A 20,214-nucleotide genomic window follows, 5' to 3' on the forward strand; every position below is an offset into this window, starting at 1 on the left:
GCTCTCACCATGTGCAGAGGCTCGGGGTGAGGAGGCCGGTGCAGGTGCTCTCACCATGTCCAGGGGCTCGGGGTGAGGAGGCCGGTGCAGGTGCTCTCACCATGTCCAGGGGCTCGGGGTGAGGAGGCCTGTGCAGGTGCTCTCACCATGTGCAGAGGCTCGGGGTGAGGAGGCCTGTGCAGGTGCTCTCACCATGCCCAGAGGCTCGGGGTGAGGAGGCCGGTGCAGGTGCTCTCACCATGTCCAGGGGCTCGGGGTGAGGAGGCCGGTGCAGGTGCTCTCACCATGTGCAGAGGCTCGGGGTGAGGAGGCCGGTGCAGTTAAGTGAGTTGTGTTGTCCTCACTCCTCCAGGGAAGGAAGGACATGCTGCTTGAACTTGAACTGAATAAAGTTCATAAACCTAAACAACGTGTGTCTCATTTTCTTATCAGTAACTCACTTACCACTTTGATGACTTGGAAGTTCATCTGTGAACTCTTAGGCAAACAAGAACTTGAGAAAAAAGTTCTTCCAAGTAGAATACCAAGGAGTGTTACTGTTAAATACACACAACTATCAAAAGCAGCAAAATGCTTCATAAATTATATAATTAACTCGGTAAGGGTGAAAAAAAATTAGTTCTGCCCATACATAACAAAATGCTGATAATTCTCATTTCAATAATTCTCACTCAATTGCATTGCTTGGCAGCATTTAGAACTTTTATCATTACTGTGATAAATTAGAAGTGGGAATGGAGTCTGTGTTTTTGTGTAATTCTGCAGTAGTAATGTCATTTCTGACATACTTTGTCTCTATCATCAAGGTAATATGATTCACTTCTTAATTACCTTTCTGGGTGAAGGTAAAGTAACAAAGAACCATCCCAGTGAATTCATCTCCTTATAAAACATGTTACAGTGAGCCTTGGTTAATGCTAAAGAGGTGGAGAGCAAAGAGGCTCAGATTAGGTTTTCCCTTTCTCCTACTTGTCCTAGTTTACAGGTTGCTATTATTCTGCATTCCGTATATTAAATGTAATTACACTTTAATGTCATCTCCGTTCCTCATACTGTTGAAGTGTGCATTGTAGCTTACCAAGGAGTCTTAAATGTGGGTGCCTGGGACGCTGAAATGAATAAAATGATGCCAGTCCTGTGTTCTGTATCCTGTTATCAAAGCTGCTTTTAACCACTCTCCCAGAAGAGGGGCAGTCGCACCTAAACTACACAGCCAACTAATGGAGACCACCTAGCGAGACTTATGCACAGCCTTTTTTAGACATTTTCCATTATCCTTTATTCAGCAATATTCACAATACTCATTTTAGTTTTGAGTGCATTATTCTGAATCTGAAGCATCATTTTCTCCCCTAATCACTCACTACAAGATGCAGGTAAGTTCCGTCAGCCTCCAGGTCTCCTCTGAAAGCTACCACATCTTTGTACTCCTACGGAATAGACTCCAGCAACAGGTAACGGTGCCTGGTGTCTAAGGACAGGCTCTCTTTCTCCTCCTCGCTCTCATCCTTGTGGAGCCAGTTGAGGGCAACACTGTAGAGTAGACTGACTTTAGCTGACTCTCCAAAAATATTTTTTTTTAAAATTTTTCTTTTTTATTATTAGTTAAGGTATTACAAATGTGTCCACATCCCCCCCATTAACCCCCAACCTCCCCCCCACACAAACTCATGCTCCCATCCCCCTGTTGTCCATGACCATTGGTTTGGCTTATATACATGTATACAAGTCCTTCCGTTGATCTCTTCCCCTTACCCCCGCCCTCCCCTACTTTCCTTCTGGGGATTGATAGCCTGATCGCTGTTTCTCAGTCTTTGGGTCTGTCCCTTTTCATCAGTCTATGTTGTTCTCTATAATCCACAAATGAGTGAGATCATGTGGTATTTATCTTTCTCTGACTGGCTTATTTCACTTAGCATAATGCTCTCCAGTTCCATCCATGCTGTTGCAAAAGGCAAGAGTTCCTTTTTTTTTAACTCAGCGTAGCATTCCATTGTGTATATGTACCACAGTTTTCTAATCCACTCATCTGCTGATGGGCACTTAGGCTGTTTCCAAATCTTAGCTATGGTGAATTGTGCTGCTATGAACATAGGGGTGCATATATCCTTTCTGATTGGCGTTTCTGGTTTCTTGGGATATATTCCTAGTAGTGGGATCACTGGGTCAAATGGGAGTTCCATTTTTAGTCTTCTGAGGTAGCTCCATACTGTCTTCCATAGTGGCTGCACCAGTCTGCATTCCCACCAGCAGTGCAGAAGGGTTCCTTTTTCTCCACATCCTCTCCAACACTTGTTGTTTGTTGATTTGTTGATGATAGCCATTCTGACAGGTGTGAGATGATAACGCATTGTCGTTTTGATTTGCATCTCTCGTATAATTAGTGACTTTGAGCAGGTTTTCATATGTCTTTCGGCCTTCTGTATGTCCTCTTTCGAAAAGTGTCTATCTAGGTCCGTTGCCCATTTTTTTATTGGATTGTTTATCTTCCTTTTGTTAAGTTTCATGAGGTCCCTGTAAATGTTGGAAATTAAACCCTTATCGGTGGTATCATTGGCAAATATGTCCTCCTATGTAGTGGGTCTTCTTGTTGCTTTGTTGATGGTTTCCTTTGCTGTGCAAAAGCTTTTTATTTTGATGTAGTCCCATTTGTTTATTTTCTCTTTAGTTTCCATTGCCCTAGGAGCATTATCAGAGAAGAAATTTCTTCGGCATATGTTTGCGATTTCGCTGCCTGTGGATTCCTCTAGTATTTTTATGGTTTCCCGTCTTACGTTTAAGTCTTTTATCCATTTTGAGTTTATTTTTGTGTATGGTGTGAGTTGGTGGTCTAGTTTCATCCTTTTGCATGTATCTGTCCAATTTTCCCAACACCATTTATTGAAGAGACTGTCTTGACTCCATTGTATGCTCTTGCCTCCTTTGTCGAATATTAATTGGGCATAGTGGTTTGGGTCGATTTCTGGGGTCTCTATTCTATTCCATTGATCTATATGTCTGTTCTTGTGCCACTACCAAGCTGTTTTAAGAACAGTGGCTTTGTAATACAGTTTGATATCTGGTATTGAGATCCCACCTACTTTGTTCTTTCTCAGGATTGCTGCAGCTATTCGGGGTCTTTTTATATTCCAGATGAATTTTTGGAACATTCGTTCTAGATTTGTGAAATATGCCGTTGGTAATTTAATGGGGATTGCATTGAATCTATAAATTGCTTTGGGTAGTATGGACATTTTGATGATGTTGATTCTACCAATCCATGAACACGGTATATTCTTCCATCTGTTTATGTCTTCCTCTATCTCTTTTTTCAGTGTCCTGTAGTTTTCAGCATATAAGTCTTTTACCTCCTTAGTTAAGTTTATTCCTAGGTATTTTAATTTTTTTGGTGCAATGGTAAATGGGATTGCTTCTGTAAGTTCACTTTCTGTAAGTTCACTATTGGTGTAAAGAAATGCCATGGATTTCTTAGCATTAATTTTGTATCCTGCTACATTGCCGAATTCATTTATTAAGTCTAATAATTTTTTGATGGAGTCTTTAGGGTTCTGTATGTACAGTATCATGTCATCTGCAAATAAGGACAGTTTTACTTCTTCTTTTCCAATCTGGATGCCTTTTATTTCTTCTTCGTGTCTGATCGCAACGGCTAGTACTTCCAGTACTATGTTGAACAGGAGTGGTGAGAGGGGGCATACCTGTCTTGTTCCTGTTTTTAGGGGGAATGGTTTTAGTTTTTGCCCATTGATTATGATGTTGGCTGTGGGTTTGTCATATATGACTTTTATTATGTTGAGGTATGATCCCTCAATTCCTATCTTGCTGAGAGTTTTTATCAAGAAAGGGTGTTGGATTTTGTCAAATGCTTTTTCCGCATCAATTGATATGACTATGTGGTTTTTTTCTCTCAATTTGTTTATGTGATGTATCACGTTTATTGATTTGCGGATATTGTACCATCCTTGCATCCCTGGGATGAATCCTACTTGGTCATGGTGTATGATCTTTTTGATGTACTGCTGGATCCGATTTGCTAGGATTTTGTTGAGGATTTTGGCATCTATGTTCATGAGGGATATTGGCCTATAATTCTCTTTCATTGTATTGTCTTTATCTGGTTTTGGGATTAGGGTGATGTTGGCTTCATAGAATGAGCTGGGAAGTGTTCCTTCCTCTTGGATCTTTCGACATAGTCTGAGGAGGATAGGTTTTAGGTCTTCCTTGAATGTTTGGTAAAACTCCCCTGTGAAGCCATCTGGCCCCGGGCTTTTGTTTGCTGGAAGCTTTTTGATTACTGCTTCGATTTCCTCCATAGTTATTGGCCTATTGAGATTTTTAGATTCTTCCTGGTTAAGTTTTGGAAGGTTGTATTTATCTAGGAATATGTTCATTTCCTCCAGGCTGTCTAGTGTGTTGGAGTAGAGTTGTTCATAGTATTTTCTAACAATCCTTTGTATTTCTGTGGGGTCTGTTGTTATTTCTCCTCTTTCATTTCTGATTTTGTTTATTTGGGTCCTCTCTCTTTGTTTCTTGGTGAGCCTGGCTAGAGGTGTATCAATCTTGTTTATCCTTTCAAAGAACCAGCTCTTGGTTTTGTTGATCTTTTGTATTGTTTTTTTGGTCTCTATGTCGTTTATCTCCGCTCTGATCTTTGTTATTTCCTTCCTTCTGCTTACAGTGGGCCTTTTTTGTTGCTCTCTTTCTAACTCTTCGAGTTGTAGAGTTAGGTCATTTATTCTCATTGTTTCTTGTTTCTTGCAGTAGGCTTGTAGAGCTATGAACTTCCCTCTCAAGACTGCTTTTGCTGTGTCCCATAGGTTTTGGATTGTTGTGTTTTCATTGTCATTTGTTGCCATGATGTTTTTTATTTCTTCTTTGATCTCACTGGTAACCCAGTCGTTGTTTAATAGCATGCTATTTAGTCTCCATGTGTTTGATTTTTTTGGATTGTTTTTGTTGTAGTTGATTTCCAGTTTTATGCCTTTGTGGTCTGAGAAGATGCTTGATATTATTTCAATTTTCTTGAATTTGAAGAGACTTTGTCTGTGACCCAATATATGGTCTATCTTTGAAGATGACAAATGTGCACCTGAGGAGAATGTATATTCTGTGGCTTTGGGGTGAAATGTTCTGAAGATGTCAATTAATTCCATCTGATCTAGTGAGTCATTTAGGATTGATGTTTCTTTGCTGAGTTTCTGTTTAGAGGATTTGTCCAGTGGAGATAATGGGGTGTTAAGGTCCCCTACTATGATTGTATTGCTGTCAATCTCTCCCTTGATCTCCTCCAGAAGATTTCTTACGTATCTGGGTGCCCCTATATTGGGTGCATATATATTTACCAGAGTTATTTCTTCTTGTTGGACTGCTCCCTTTAGTATTATGAAGTGGCCTTCTTGATCTCTTTTTATGTCCTTCACTTTGAGATCTAATTTGTCAGATATAAGTATTGCTACCCCGGCTTTTTTTTCACATCCATTGGCCTGAAAAACCTTTTTCCATCCCTTCGCCATCAATCTGTGTGCGTCTTTTTTTCTGAGGTGGGTTTCCTGTAGACAGCAGATATATGGGTCATGTTTTCTTATCCACTCATTTACCCTATGCCTTTTGACTGGGAAATTTAATCCATTTACATTTAAAGTTATTATTGATAGAAACTTGTTAGTCACCATTTTTGTTCTTTACCGCTGCATTCCTTCTTTGTTTCCTGTTTTTTCTATTTACAGCAGACCCTTTAGCATTTTTTGCATTGCTGGTTTGGTTGTAATAAACTCCCGTAGACCGTTTTTGTCTGTGAAGCTCCTGATTTGACCCTCAATTTTGATTGATAGCCTTGCTGGGTATAGTATTCTTGGATTCAGACCCTTCCTTTGCATGACTTTGTATATTTCATTCCATTCCCTTCTTGCCTGATGTGTTTCTGTTGAGAAATTGGTCGCTAGTCTGATGGGGGATCCTTTGTAGGTAACTTTCTGTCTCTCTCTGGTTGCTTTTAAGATTCTTGCTTTGTCGTTGGTGTTTGCCAATTTAATTATTATGTGCCTTGGTGTCGGTCTTTTCGGGTTCATTTTGTTTGGGACTCTGTGAGCTTCTTGGATTTGTGTGAGTTTTTTCCTCCCTATATCAGGGAAATTTTCTATTACTATTTTTTCAAACAGGTTTTCTATTCCTTGCTCAGTTTCCTCTCCTTCTGGCACCCCTATTATTCGGATGTTGTTTCATTTAGCATTGTCCCAGAGTTCTCTTAGGCTCTCCTCCTGCTTTTTAATTTTTTTTTTCTAGAAGCTGTTCTGTTTGGGTATTTTTTTCTACCTTGTCTTCTAGCTCGCTGATGCAGTTCTCTGCTTCTTCTAGTCTACTGTTGATGCTTTCTATTGAGTTCTTTATGGCAGTGATGTCATTTTTCATTTCTTCTTGGTTTCTCTTCATTTCCTCTTGGTTCTTCTTCATTTCCTCTTGGTTCCTACACATATTGTTGAATTGGTCTTCCATTCTTTTCATCCACCTTATGGCCATTACTCTGAATTCCTTCTCTGACAGGTTGCTTGCCTCCATTGCCTCCATTTCGTTTACTTCCTTTTCTGATGATGCTTGTTTTTCTTTCATATTTGGGTTGGTTCTTTGTTTCACCATGATTTCTCTTCTCAAGATGTTTGGTTATGTAGTTCTCTCTCTGCTGCGCTGATTCAAAGGCACAAAATACAACACAACAAGGCACAACGTACAAGGCACCGAACTAAATTCATTCATGATATTAATAACCCCAAATAAAGGTGACCCCCCGAGTGAAGAGAATTAGGGGATAAAGAAGAAAAAAGAGGAAATAGATTAAAGAGAAAAATAAAAAACAAAAAGGAGTGCCGAAATGAGATTGGGAAAAAGGAGAGAAGAAAAAAACAAAAAGACAAAAGAAAAACAAAAAACAAAAACAAAAACAAAAACAAAAACAAAAACAAACAAACAAAAAAGTAAGAGAATGAAATAGAGGTGGGGAAGAGGCTATTTGTATGGGGAGAAAACTCCAAGAGAACCGCAACCAATCTCAATGAACTCCAGCAGCAGATCCCTGGAGACTAATGCAAACTACAAACAACCACCAATATCAAGCGAGGCAAGGGAAAACAGAAGCACAAAAATAACCAGATAAAGAAAAAGTAAGCAAAACAGAAAAATGAAATTGAAAAACAAAACAATTTCCCACACAAACATAAAAAACCCCAATATACTCAAAATCAAGCAAACACTAGCAAAACGACAGAGAGAGAGAGAGAAAAAAATTAGATAGTGAAGAAAGATAAGAGAGAGGTGTATACGGATTTAGAGCGAGGGATTGGAAATTAGATATATAAGTAGGGTGAAATTTAGACAGTGGGTAGAAAGAAGGAATAGGGAAAATCCAAAGCAGGAATAGGGTAAGAGAAACAGGACAACAAAAGGGGAAAAGTGAGGAAGAGAGTTTTGGCTTAAGGATAAATGTGAGGTAGAGAGAAATGATGCTAAAGGAATGATGAAAATAGAGTGTAGAACACTAATCCCAAAATAAAATAAAGAAAAATAAAAAATAAAATAAAAAATAAAATGACACTTGAAAAAATGGTAAAAGGATAGCAATAATACTGGTTAAAAAAATGTAGTAATTAAAAAGGTAAAATCAAGTGATGAAAAAAATAAAAAATAATAAAATAGGTTCTTAATGAAATGGTGAAAAAAGAATTAAAAAAAAATATAAAAATATTCGGAAGTGAAGGTGCTTCAGATCTTCCACTCTTCTTTTTGGCATGCCTTAGTCCTGCCAGGCATTCAGGGGAGTGTTGAACTTCCCTGCGATACACTGTCCCTTGTGTAGTAAACCACAGACCTGATTTTAAGGCAGGTTGTATTTGTTTACCAGACTGCCTTTATTTGTGATCGCAGAAGAGACAGTTCGTGGCTCTGCCTCTGGGTGGCAGTGTGTCTGGACTGACCTCCGAGGCTATAAGTCCTCTCTATCAGTCGGGGTTTTTTTTTTTTTTTTCCTCTATGGTACTTGGAAAAGACCACTGCCCAGAGCTGGTTCCTTGCCACTGCCCGCTGTTTCCCAGGCTCCCCAAAAAGAACTTTCCTCTACAGGCTCTGCAAATGACCCCAACTGGGGAATCCCATGCACTGGGTTTAATAATCAAATGCATGGATCTAAGGGGAACTGTAACAAGAGCCTGATAGTTGTGTGAATTTGCAAGCCTCCACCTTCCAGGTCTGCGCACTCTCCGCGCGCAGTCTCCGCGCGCCCACTCGCCCCTGGCACCAAGCAGCCAGCAGATTGGCAAAGTCCAAGGCTGCTCCTTTACATCCAGTCCAGCTATGGGCTCATTTTTCGCGTTCCCTTCTGCCAGTAGCCCTGTGGGGCCCCTTCCCCACTCACGGGTCACGCTGGTCCCAACGGCTGCGGACTCTGTGGGGCGCAGATTCCGCCCTGCGCGCGTGCGAGCTCGGTCCTCCCTCCAACCCGAACTGCAAACCGCACCTTTAGGGGATGTCCAACCTTTCTGTGAGAAGAAGCAGTGCTCGTCTGAGTTCACACAGTCACGCTGCTTGAGATCCCTTGTTTCCAGGTTAGTAGCTGGTCTCTGGATGCCGGCAACAACCACCCAAGATGGCGCAGTCTCCGCTGCTTAGCTGGCGCACCACGAGAGGCTTCAGCCGCAGTCTCCAACCGTCCTTTTTTTCCTGGGGGTTCTCGGTCTTTCCTAGCTGCAGACAGTCTCTCAGCTGAAAATCCTCTGCCTATTCGGGCTGTATGTTACCCGTTTCAGCTGCTCACCCTTATCTGCTCCAGAACAAGGCACCGGACACGTCCGTTTATACCGCCGCCATTTTCCCTCCTCCTTCTTTTCAATTCTTCTCTCCAAAAATATTTATGTGGCACTGCATTAGCTGTGACTAGATATAAAGATAAATATACATAGGGCCCAAGCCCTCTCAAAGCTGACAATGTATTAATCCACTTGGGAAGGGTCTGATAAATTTGTTCACAGTAAACTGTTATTAGCTGACAAGTGTTAGTTCCATCAGGTGCTACTGTAGCAGGTTCCTTAGCAACCCCGTGTCCCCTCCTTGGATGGTATGTGGCAGGGGAGAGGTTGGGTTACTCTGTATTATTGCGTGGGAATGGCTTCAGAGTAAATCTGTCAGAGAATTATAAAGTTGCCCGACAGAGGCTTCAGAGAACTGGCTGTGATCCTATTTCATCCTGGACCTTTTACAGAATGGGCTCCCTGAAATGTCCCTTAACATATTCCCTGCCAACCAGGAGGCAAGTGTGCACAGCTGACCTTGAGCCAGAAGTCTCAAGAGACTCATTTTCTCATTAAGGCTTTTATTCCCTTTAAAAGCACCATAATGTAGGCTTGAAAAACTACTTTCCTTTAAGAGCTTGTTTCACAGCCTGAAATACTTTCCAGGGTAATGGCCATAGAATTTAGGTTCCACTAGCAGTAATCCTGAAGGGCACCATAGTTAAATGTTCAGAAATTAGGAATTTCAGGCTGAAATAAAGTGGCCTCCTGAGTGAACTTCACATTTCAGTGAGTGGATAGAGGAGATGGGTCCTGAAAAAGGTTTTTTGGGGAAATAGTTTAGATGGCCTTTTTAAAGGAGATACCTGTATTTCTGTTGGTTTATAGCTATCTATTAATTTATCGATGGCTACATAGATGTTTTGATATCTATATATCCAATAATACCATATGGGTGTATATATACATGAATAATATTTTATATTCAATCTGTGGTTATTTAACAGTAAAAAAATAAATAAAGGAGTGACCAACTTATTTACACAAAAAATTGTAGGCTATTTCTTTTCCTAGGTCTATAACTATAAAACAGAAAAAAATTTTTGAAATGAAAACTGGGAACCATACTGAGTACAGAAATTTTTCTGAAAAATTTTCTGGTGGCCTTTATCATTTAAGCAGGTTATTCAATGCATTAGGGTTTAAAATATGTGAGGTCTGGCCTGAAGGTCAGGGTCTTGTCCAGTTAGCTTGGAACAAGGCTTCTTTCATCTGTGAACATACAGATTTAATAAACTGGTTAGAGTGAATGGTAGCTTGTCTTCCTTTGCTGCCGTCCCAGGCATAATTTATGTAAGTTAAGCAGGGAAGGGAAAAAGAACATGGGTGTTCTATAGTTTGTGTATCTTGTAACCTGTCATAACATTTTTCATGTACTCCCTACCATGTAATATCTAGGAGAAGATATGGGATGCCCACTTCTCAGCGGCTCAAATAGGAAACAAAATGTTGTACAGTGAAACCTCCACATAAGGGACTAATTTGGGTGAGGGAGTGTCAGTTAAGGCTGAAAGTACGTTATATAATAAAGTAAGTTTCCTGAGTGCATATGTTGAGAAATTGACCAATTAGTTAGTTTACCTGTTTTTACTTATATGGGCACATTTGTGTGATTAAAATTAAGTATTATGAAAAGTTTAATTTCACAGGAAAGTTTTCTATATGCATTACAATAATTTTAAATTTATGCTTCATAGGTCTAGTAAATGTGTGCATTCACCAGTCACTGGGAGTAAAGGAATACACAGGGCGGGGCACCACGTATTGGAGATGGGAACATGGGCCAGCTGTCTGTAAAACTGCGGCAGGAAGTCCAGCCACTCAACAACTGAACCAGTTCCCAGCACAATGCAGTGGGATCATGTGACCATCCTTCACTGAACATTGTTTAGGAGCTGTGACTCTCAGATTTAAATATGTAGACTATGCTGTATTTGTAGATACATAATATTTATTTATGTTGGCAAAATGTATTATGTTGTTTTTTCCAACATATGGATTATTCATTAAAATTTGTTAAAAATAACGGTGAATTAATAACAAAAAATAACCTGTAAATTTAATTATAAGCAAATCTTGGTTAAAAGCACTTTTAATTAATAGGGTGTTAATTTTCACATATGACATATATGGACCGGAAATTTTGTCCTTTAAATCGAGATCTGCAAAATCAAGGGTTTACTGTAATGGGATATCTACACTGCCTGTCATCACAAAAATAAAAGAGTAAGGTGGATCCTCTCAGAAGCAGACTCCAGAGGCGTTGGGGGAACTTGAGGGGGCGGGGGGTGAAGCATTCTGTCTTGAGGAGGCCTGGCCATGGCTGAGGGCTTGGCATGAAACGCAGCCATTTCCAGTTCTTCTTGGAGCCTTCTCCACAGGCTGAGAACCTAATGCATTGCATGCTGAATATAGGAGATGACAAGAGCTGCCACCCCCTCACATATTTTAAACCCTAATGCATTTAATGGTTTAGATTTTCATGGTTTCAGTTACTCATGGCCAACCACAGTCCAAAATTCCAGAAATAAACAATTTCTATGTTTTCTTTTAATTGTGTGCCCTTCTGAGTAGCACGATGGTGAATCCCGGGTTCCTATTTAGTACTGCTCAGCACATAGACTATTCCTTTGTCCTGCATATACACACAGTATAAGCTACCCACAAATTAGTCATTTAGCACCTGTTTCCATTATCAGAAGTTATCAAGGAGAGAGAAACTACATTCACACAACTTTTACTATAGTATGTTATTATAATTGTTCTATTTTATTGTTTCTTATTGTTATTAATTTCTTACTGTGCCTAGTTTATAAATTAAACTTTACATATGTATGGAAAAAAAACAGTATATATAGGGTTCAGCACTCTGCACAGTTTCAGGCATCCACTGGGGGTCTGAAACAAAGCCGCCAGAAATAAGGGGGACAATTGTATAATTAAAATTTACTAAAAGAGTAGAACTTAAATGTTCTCACACACAAAAAAAGCAAATATGTGAAGTGATGAATGTGTTAATTAACTGGATGTGGAGGAATCGTTTACACTGATACATATATCAATCATCACATTGTACATTTAAATATCTTATAATGTCAATTGTCAATTATACTTTAAAAAATAATTTTAAAAAGAAACAAATGTAGACTATATTGGAATATTAAAGTTATTCAGAGGAGAAAATAAAAAGATTTTTTTAGACAAATTTTTCTAATACCTGTCTCCTCAATTTTCAATGATTTTAATCACAGCCTTAAAAAAACAAACATAAAAAAACCAACAAAGAATAAGGACAGTTTTACTTCTTCTTTTCCAATTTGGATGCCTTTTATTTCTTCTTCTTGTCCGATCACTATGGCTAGCATTTCCAGTATTATATCGAACAGGATTGGTGAAAGTGGGCATCCCTGTCTTGTTCCTGTTCTTAGGGGAAATGAATTTAATTTTTGCCCATTGAGTATGATGTTGGCTGTAGGTTTGTCATGTAAGGCTTTTATTCTGTTGAGGTATGATCCCTCTATTCCCACTTTGCTGACAGTTTTTATCAAGAAAGGGTGTTGGATTTTGTCAAATGCTTTTTCTGCATCAATTGATATGATTATGTGATTTTTGTCTCTCAATTTGTTTATGTGATGTATCACATTTATTGATTTGCACATATTGTACCATCCTTGCATCCTCGGAATAAATCCCACTTGGTCATGGTGTATGATCTTTCTAATGTAATGCTGGATCTGATTTGCTAGAATTTTGCTGAGGATTTTAGCATCTATATTCACCAAAGATATTAGCCTGTAGTTCTCTTTCTTTGTGGTGTCTTTATCTGGTTTTGGAATTAGAATAATGCTGGCTTCATAGAAAGAGCTTGAAAGTCTGCCTTCCTCTTGAATTTTTTGGAATAGTCTGGGGAGGATAGGTTTTAGTTTTTCTTTGAATGCTCGGTAGAACTCCCCTGTAAAGTCATCCGGACCAGGGCTTTTTTGCTGGAAGATTTTTGATTACTTATTTAATTTTTTCAGTAGTTATTGGCCTATTCAGATTTTTTTATTCTTCCTGATTGAGTTTTGGAAGCTTTTATTTTTCTAAAAATATGTCCATTTCATCTAGGTTGTCCATTTTGTTGGAATAGAGTTGCTCATAGTATTTTTTCATAATCTTTTGGAAAAGAAGAAGTAAAACTATCCTTATCTGCAGATGACATGATACTGTACATAGAAAACCCCAAAGAGTCCATCAAAAAACTACTAGACTTAATAAATGAATTTGGCAATGTAGCAGGATACAAAATCAACACCCAAAAATCTATGGCTTTTTTATACACCAACAATGAACTCACAGAAAGAAAAACTAATAAAAAAAAAAAAACAGTCCCATTGCACCAAAAAAATTAAGATACCTAGGAATAAACTTCACTAAGGAGATAAAAGACCTCTACTCAGAAAACTACAGAACATTGAAAAAAGAGATAGAGGAAAACATAAACAGATGGAAGAACATATTTTGTTCATTGGTTGGTAGAATAAACACCATTAAAATGTCCATACTATCCAAAGCAATCTACAGATTCAATACAATCCCCATTAAAACATCAAGAGCATATTTCACAGACCTAGAACAAACTCTCCCAAAATTCATCTGGAATAAAAAAGAGACCCGGAATAACCACAGAAATCCTGAGAAAGAACAAAGTTGGAGGGATCACAATACTAGATATCAAGCTACATTACAAAGCCATGGTTCTCAAAACTGCTTACTGGCACAACAATAGACATATAGACCAATGGAACAGAACAGAGAACCCAGAAATCGACTCAGGCCATTATGCTTAATTAATATTTGACAAAGGAGGCAAGAGCATACAATGGAGTCAAGGCAGTCTCTTCAATAAATAGTGTTGGGAAAATGGGTCAGATACATGCAAAAAAATTAAACTAGATCACCAACATATACCATACACAAAAACAAGCTCAAAATGGTTAAATGACTTAAATGTAAGATGGGAAACCATAAAAATCTTAGAATACTCCATAGGCAGCAAAATATCAGACGTATGTCATAGCAATATCTTTACCGATACAGCTCCTAAGGCAATAGAAACTAAGGAGAAAATAAACAAATGGGACTACATCAAAATAAAAAGCTTTTGCACAGCAAAAGAAAACATCAACAAAACAACAAGAAAGCCCACTGCATGGGAGAACATATTTGCCAATGTTATCTCCAATAAGGTTTTAATCTCCAAAATTTACAGGAAACTCATACAACTGAACAAAAGGAAGATAAACAATCCAATAAAAAAATGGGCAAAAGACCCAAGTAGACACTTTTTGAAAGAGGACATACAGAAGGCCAAGAGACATATGAAAACATGCGCAATGTCACTAATCATCCAAGAGATGCAAATCAAAACAACAATGAGGTACCATCTCACATCTGTCAGAATGGCTATCATCAACAAATCAACAGAGACAAGTGCTGGCGAGGATGTGGAGAAAAAGAAACCTTTGTACACTGCTGGTGGGAATGAAGACTGGTGCAGCCACTGTGGAAAACAGTATGGAGTTTCTTCAAAAAATTAAAAATGGAACTCCCATTTGACCCAGTAACCCCACTCCTAGGACCAAATCCAAGAAACCAGAAACACCAATCAGAAAGGATATACTAGTATGCACCCCTAGGTTCATAGTACAATTTATAATAGCTAAGATTTGGAAACAGCCTAAGTGCCCATCAGCAGATGAGTGGATCAGAAAACTTTGGTACATTTACATAGTGGAATACTACACTGCTATAAAAAAGAAGGAACTTTACCATTTGCAACAGCATGGATGGACCTGGAGAGCATTATGCTAAGTGAAATCAGCCAGTCGTAGAAAGATAAATATCACATGATCTCACTCATATGTAGGATGTAATGATTAACATAAACTAATGACCAAAATGGATCTAGAGACAAGGTGGCACTGAGCAGACCGTCCAACCTCGAGGAGAAGGCAGGGGAGGGGGGCTTAGAGATCAACCAAAGGACTTGTATGCATGCATATTAGCATGACCAATGGACACAGACACTGGGGTGGTGGGGGCTTGCCCTTAGGGTGGGAGTGGCGGGGGGGTTAGTTGGGGGAAAAATGGAGTCATGTCATGTAATTTTTAAAAACAATAAAATAATAAATAAATAAAATAAAATAAACACACAAAGAATAAATCAGAGACTATAACAGTGATGGCGAACCTTTTGAGCTCGGCGTGTCAGCATTTTGAAAAACCCTAACTTAACTCTGGTGCTGTGTCACATATAGAAATTTTTTGATATTTGCAACCATAGTAAAACAAAGACTTATATTTTTGATATTTATTTTATATATTTAAATGCCATTTAACAAAGAAAAATCAACCAAAAAAATGAGTTCGCGTGTCACCTCTGACACGCATGTCATAGGTTCGCCATCACTGGCCTAGAACAAGAAGAAGCGTTCCCTTAACTCAATCAAGAGGTTCCATAAAATGTCAAAATAAACAGCATGTGGTAGGCACTCAGTAAATGCTTTTATTGAAAAATAATATTAATAATGACACACAATGTCTTTGGAGAACTTACTATGTGTTAAGCACTACATTCACATGGTCCTATCACTTTCCTTCCTTCCTTCCTTCCTTCCTTCCTTCCTTCCTTCCTTCCTTCCTTCCTTCCTTCCTTCCTTCCTTCTTTCCTTCCTTCCTTTCTTCTTTCTTTCTTCTTCACCAGAAGATATTTTTAGAGAGAGTGGATCAGAGGGAAGGGGAGGAAGAGAAAGAGGGAGAGAGAAACATCAATGTGCCTTCACACATCTATTGATTGCTCCCACACTAGAACCGGGGATGGAATCTGCAGCCCAGGTACATGCCCTTGACCAGGAATCAAACCCGAGACCTTTTGTGTTCTGGCCAATGCTCTATGTACTGAATCACACCAGCCATGGCCTGAAACACACTGTTTTTCCTAATTTATTTGGCAGCAACACCTGATTCAACTTGAACCCATTTGATGGCAAAACTTGAAGTGAACTGCTATTAGCTATTTCTACTCTCTTTTTTATTTGACCGAGGGTAATATTAATACAGTTTTCTGTAGAATTGTTTGACTATGCTGGCCAATCTCTGTCGTTGGGTATTGTGTAATATATTGAGTAATCTATTATATGAAAATATTTCTTTAAAATTTTCTTAATTTTAGGATATAGTTAGTCTAAAGAGTTTTAGACAGGGGTGGTAGACACTAAGTTCTTTCAATAACATTAGTTTTGGTATCATTATTATATTTGTTTTGTGGTTGAGAAACTGAAGCATGGGGCAGTTAAGTAGTTTTCCTAAGGTCATACAGCTGGTGATGGGTCGAGTTGCAGCCTGAATGTAGGCAGTGTGTCACCAAGATCTATGATTTTCACCCATTATTTTATATTGCTTCTTAAGTAGGTAATAAGACATAACAGAGAAATTATTAAGTTTAGTAGTAAAATAATGGGATCCTTACCTGTAAGCAATAAGAAAATATTTATAGACAAGCAAGAATACGTTGTGCATTTTTGATAGCTGGTCTAATGTGCTGACAAAGAGCTTCAGGCACTAGGAAGCAACACTGGATAGAAGAGGAACAGGACAAGGCCACTTTGTCAACAATAGGGCCTGGGGAGCCCACATGTCAAAGAAACAATCATCAGAGGGACAACTCAGGAATCTTTGTGTTAGAAGCCTAAAGAATCCTCAAAAGCAGCCACTGAAGAGCAGGGACCCCAGAAATCAGTAGATCCACAGTCCACAGAGGTCCTCGAAGTGACCAAGAACCTCTGACTCACCTTCCCCTTCTCTTGGATGCTCCCCTGGTAGTACAAGGGTCTCAGCCAGTATGCTATTGAAGGCCCTTTTTATTTGTATTAATCCTCACGTGAGGATATTTTTCCACTGATTTTTTTTTTAGAGAGAGTGGAAAGGATGGGGAGAGACAGAGAGAGAACCTGGGGCTGGGGATCAAACCTGCAACCAAAGAACATGCCCTTGACCGGAATGGAACCTAGTACGCGTCAGCCCGGGGGCCAGTGCTCTATCCATGGAACCAAACCAGGCAGGGCATGGAAGGCCCTTTTGTTTTTCTCTGACAGGTGAACAGATTTTGGGTTAAGGCACATTGTCAATGTGGAATGTTCCTTATTCCCTACATATAAGATCACAACCTAAGAAGGCTAGTGCAGAGGTTACTGGGAAAAAGGAGAGAAGATAAAGGAGAGTGAGCGAGAGACAGACAGACAGAGAGAGAACTTGCATAATGCTATTTTTCTTGATAAGATTTCATTAAAAATATCTTCCACATGTTTTTAACCTTTAGAAATATAGTAAAGAATAAGAAAAGAAGAGATGGAGAGTAGAATATGATGTTTTCAACAACAAATTGAAGGCAAATATATAATGAATGCTATGAAAGGGGGAAGCAAGGGGAAGATGAAAAAACAGATGCTAATGGCTATAAGAGAAATGAATTTTCCAGAGAGTTCTGTTATATCACAGTGTGTTCTGAAGCTAGAAAGGGCCAAGGTGAAATAACTACAAGTAAGGAAAGGATAATTGAATTTGCTGGTCTCTGAGCTAAATGCTAGCCAAGTAGAATGGATTGCTCAATGCACGGTCTGGAGTGGTGTGCGATTTATCCCAGGGACTCTCAGGCCCTAACTGTGGAACAAGGAAGGTGAGTTCTAAAATTAAGCAAATATGGTGTTATTAAGGGCATAACAATTTATTTTCTAATACATTTTTACTAAGGAATGGTATTTGAAAATAACCCTTAACGTGTCCTGAGGCCAGTGACACAGTGTTGTAGCCTCACTGATCCAAGGAAATGCTAAACCATTTTGTCCAGTGATCAAAAGGTGATGTTAAAACAAGCTTGCTTACCTCAAGGTAATGCTGGAGTTAATTTATATGTAGACTTTGGGTGATTAGCATCAGAGACTAAAAAGTAACTTCAAAAAGATTGAAACTCTCCTTCCCTTTAACCCATGTAAAATGGCTCTTCTCCAATGAACTCTGATGGGTTTCTAACAGGAAATTTTACAAGGCCAACAAATCAGCTAAACAGACTTTTTAATCATTATAAAAATGAAGCATCCTTGCAGAGATCAGAATGCCAATTATTTTATTGAAAATTTCTTTCAGAGAAATTACATTATAAACTCTCAAAACAAGGCTTAGAACTGATTACAGCCCAGTAATGCATTCATGCCACTATGGTACTGGCCAAAAAATGTTATTGAAAAGTAAAAAGATACATTGTTTGATATCTTACCAAATGTGTCAGGAGTTTTGACAAGACAAACTGGTGTGTCTTCATTGTTTTCAGATAAGCTCTGAGGATTCATTTCACATCACAGACCCCTTGAATTATGTTGCAAGAAGAAATTGATGTCTTCTTGCTCTGGGACAAAACACAACAAGTAGAGGAAAGATGTAGCATAAGACTGCTTTTAAAAATAAGTACTTCGGCATGGTTATCAAATTCAACCCTTTGAAGTCCTCACACTGAAGTAATACTCTCTTACTTTTGTGTGCTCAGCGTGCATTTTTCCCTTTTCCTGGCAATTACAGCTCTATTTTTCCTTGCAAAGTGATTCCGGTAAATCTGGCCGCTATCCATCCTGCTCTGAGGGAGGGCAAGTAGTATATACCCAGTCAAACAGATTCACAATGAGAAGCTCAAGGACAGGCATGTGACCCTGTTCCAGCCAGGGAGTTAAGCCCGACTTAGAAATCACTGAAGGAGAAGCTAAATTGATAAGCCAAGAGCTGCCCAGGACCTCTGTATGGTGAAAGCTTGCCAGAGAAGAAAGCCAGCACAGAGAATAAAGGAACTAAGAGATGGAGAGAAGTAGCTGGAAAGAGGGTGGGGTACAGGGAAGGATTGATGAAGTGCTAAGGATAATCTTTGAATATGACTCTTTCTAAAGCTGGCTTTGTGCCCGGCCAGCATTGCTCAGTGGTTAAGCACCGACCTATGAACCAGGAGGTCACAGTTCAATTCCAGGTCAGGGCAGATGCCGGGTTGCAGGCTTGATCCCAGAGGGAGCCTGAAGGAGGGAGCTGATCAATGATTCTCTTTCATCATGAATGTTTCTATCTCTCTCCCTCTCCCTTCCTCTTTCTGAAATCAATAAAGGATATACATTTTTTAAAAAAATAAAAAATAATAAAATAAAACTGGCTTTGCTATTTCTGGATTTTCCTATTGTATAAACTAATAATAATCCTTTTTGTATTTATTATTATTATTTTAAGCAAGTTTATCATTGGAATCCTGACACTTAAAGTTTAAAGATTCAAATTTACAGAAATTGATTTTGCAGGTGAGGTTAAATGTAAGCTTTCAAATTAACTGAGTCAAAGTGAAACATGGGAAAGCCAGGGTATGTTTACTTCGGGGAGGTCATTGACATCACCTATTATGCATCAGCTAAGTAATTGATTAAATTATCTCCCTATATTTCAGGAGCCTGGAAATGATCCCACTGTACTTGGAATTTTAGGTTACCACGTATAAAAATCTCAGAAACACAGCTAAATATTGTATCCTACATCTTAAAAAAAAGATAAAGCATGTGCCAAATGTGGCACACCTAAAAGCAGGAATGAGAAAAAAAAAACTATTATTTTCTTATTTATATATTTGTTTGTTGCTATGAAGCTGCAGTAATCAAGACAGGACAGTATTGGTAGAATGATAGACAAATAGATTAATAGAGGAGGAAAAAATACAGAAATAGACTCTGATTTTTCACAAGGCACATCCAAACAATTCAATGGGGAATGGAAAGTATTATCAATGAATGATCTGGAAAAGTGGGATAAAAGTATGAAAAAAATTAACTTTATAACCACTATCTCAAAATAGTAAAACATTAATTTGAGATGTTTGTAGAGTTATAACATTAAATCAAAATAATTTTTTTTAAGAATTAAACATAGACAAACGTTTCTGGGAACCTTGGATAAATTAAGGTTTCTGAGATAACGCAAAAACCACATTAAAAAAAAAGAAAAAATGTAAAACATAGAACTTTATCTAAATTTAAAACTGCTCATCAAAAGACAACACAAGAAAATTAAAAAGCTAGAACAGTATTTGTAATACATATACCTAATAGATGATTTAAATCTAAATTTCTACAATTCAACAAAGAAAAACTATACCTGTGTTTAACCAGTTCTGCATCTACCTATAGTCTGTAGTCACAAAGACAGATGGATGGAAGATAGATATATAGATAAATAAATAGATAGTTATATGTATAGATAGTGATAAACATATAAATATCCTTATACATGTAATATGGCTCATGTAAAATTAAGCTACTTTGTT

The sequence above is a fragment of the Myotis myotis genome, unplaced genomic scaffold, assembly GCF_014108235.1.
Source record: "Myotis myotis isolate mMyoMyo1 unplaced genomic scaffold, mMyoMyo1.p scaffold_m19_p_2, whole genome shotgun sequence".
Lineage (NCBI taxonomy): Eukaryota > Metazoa > Chordata > Mammalia > Chiroptera > Vespertilionidae > Myotis > Myotis myotis.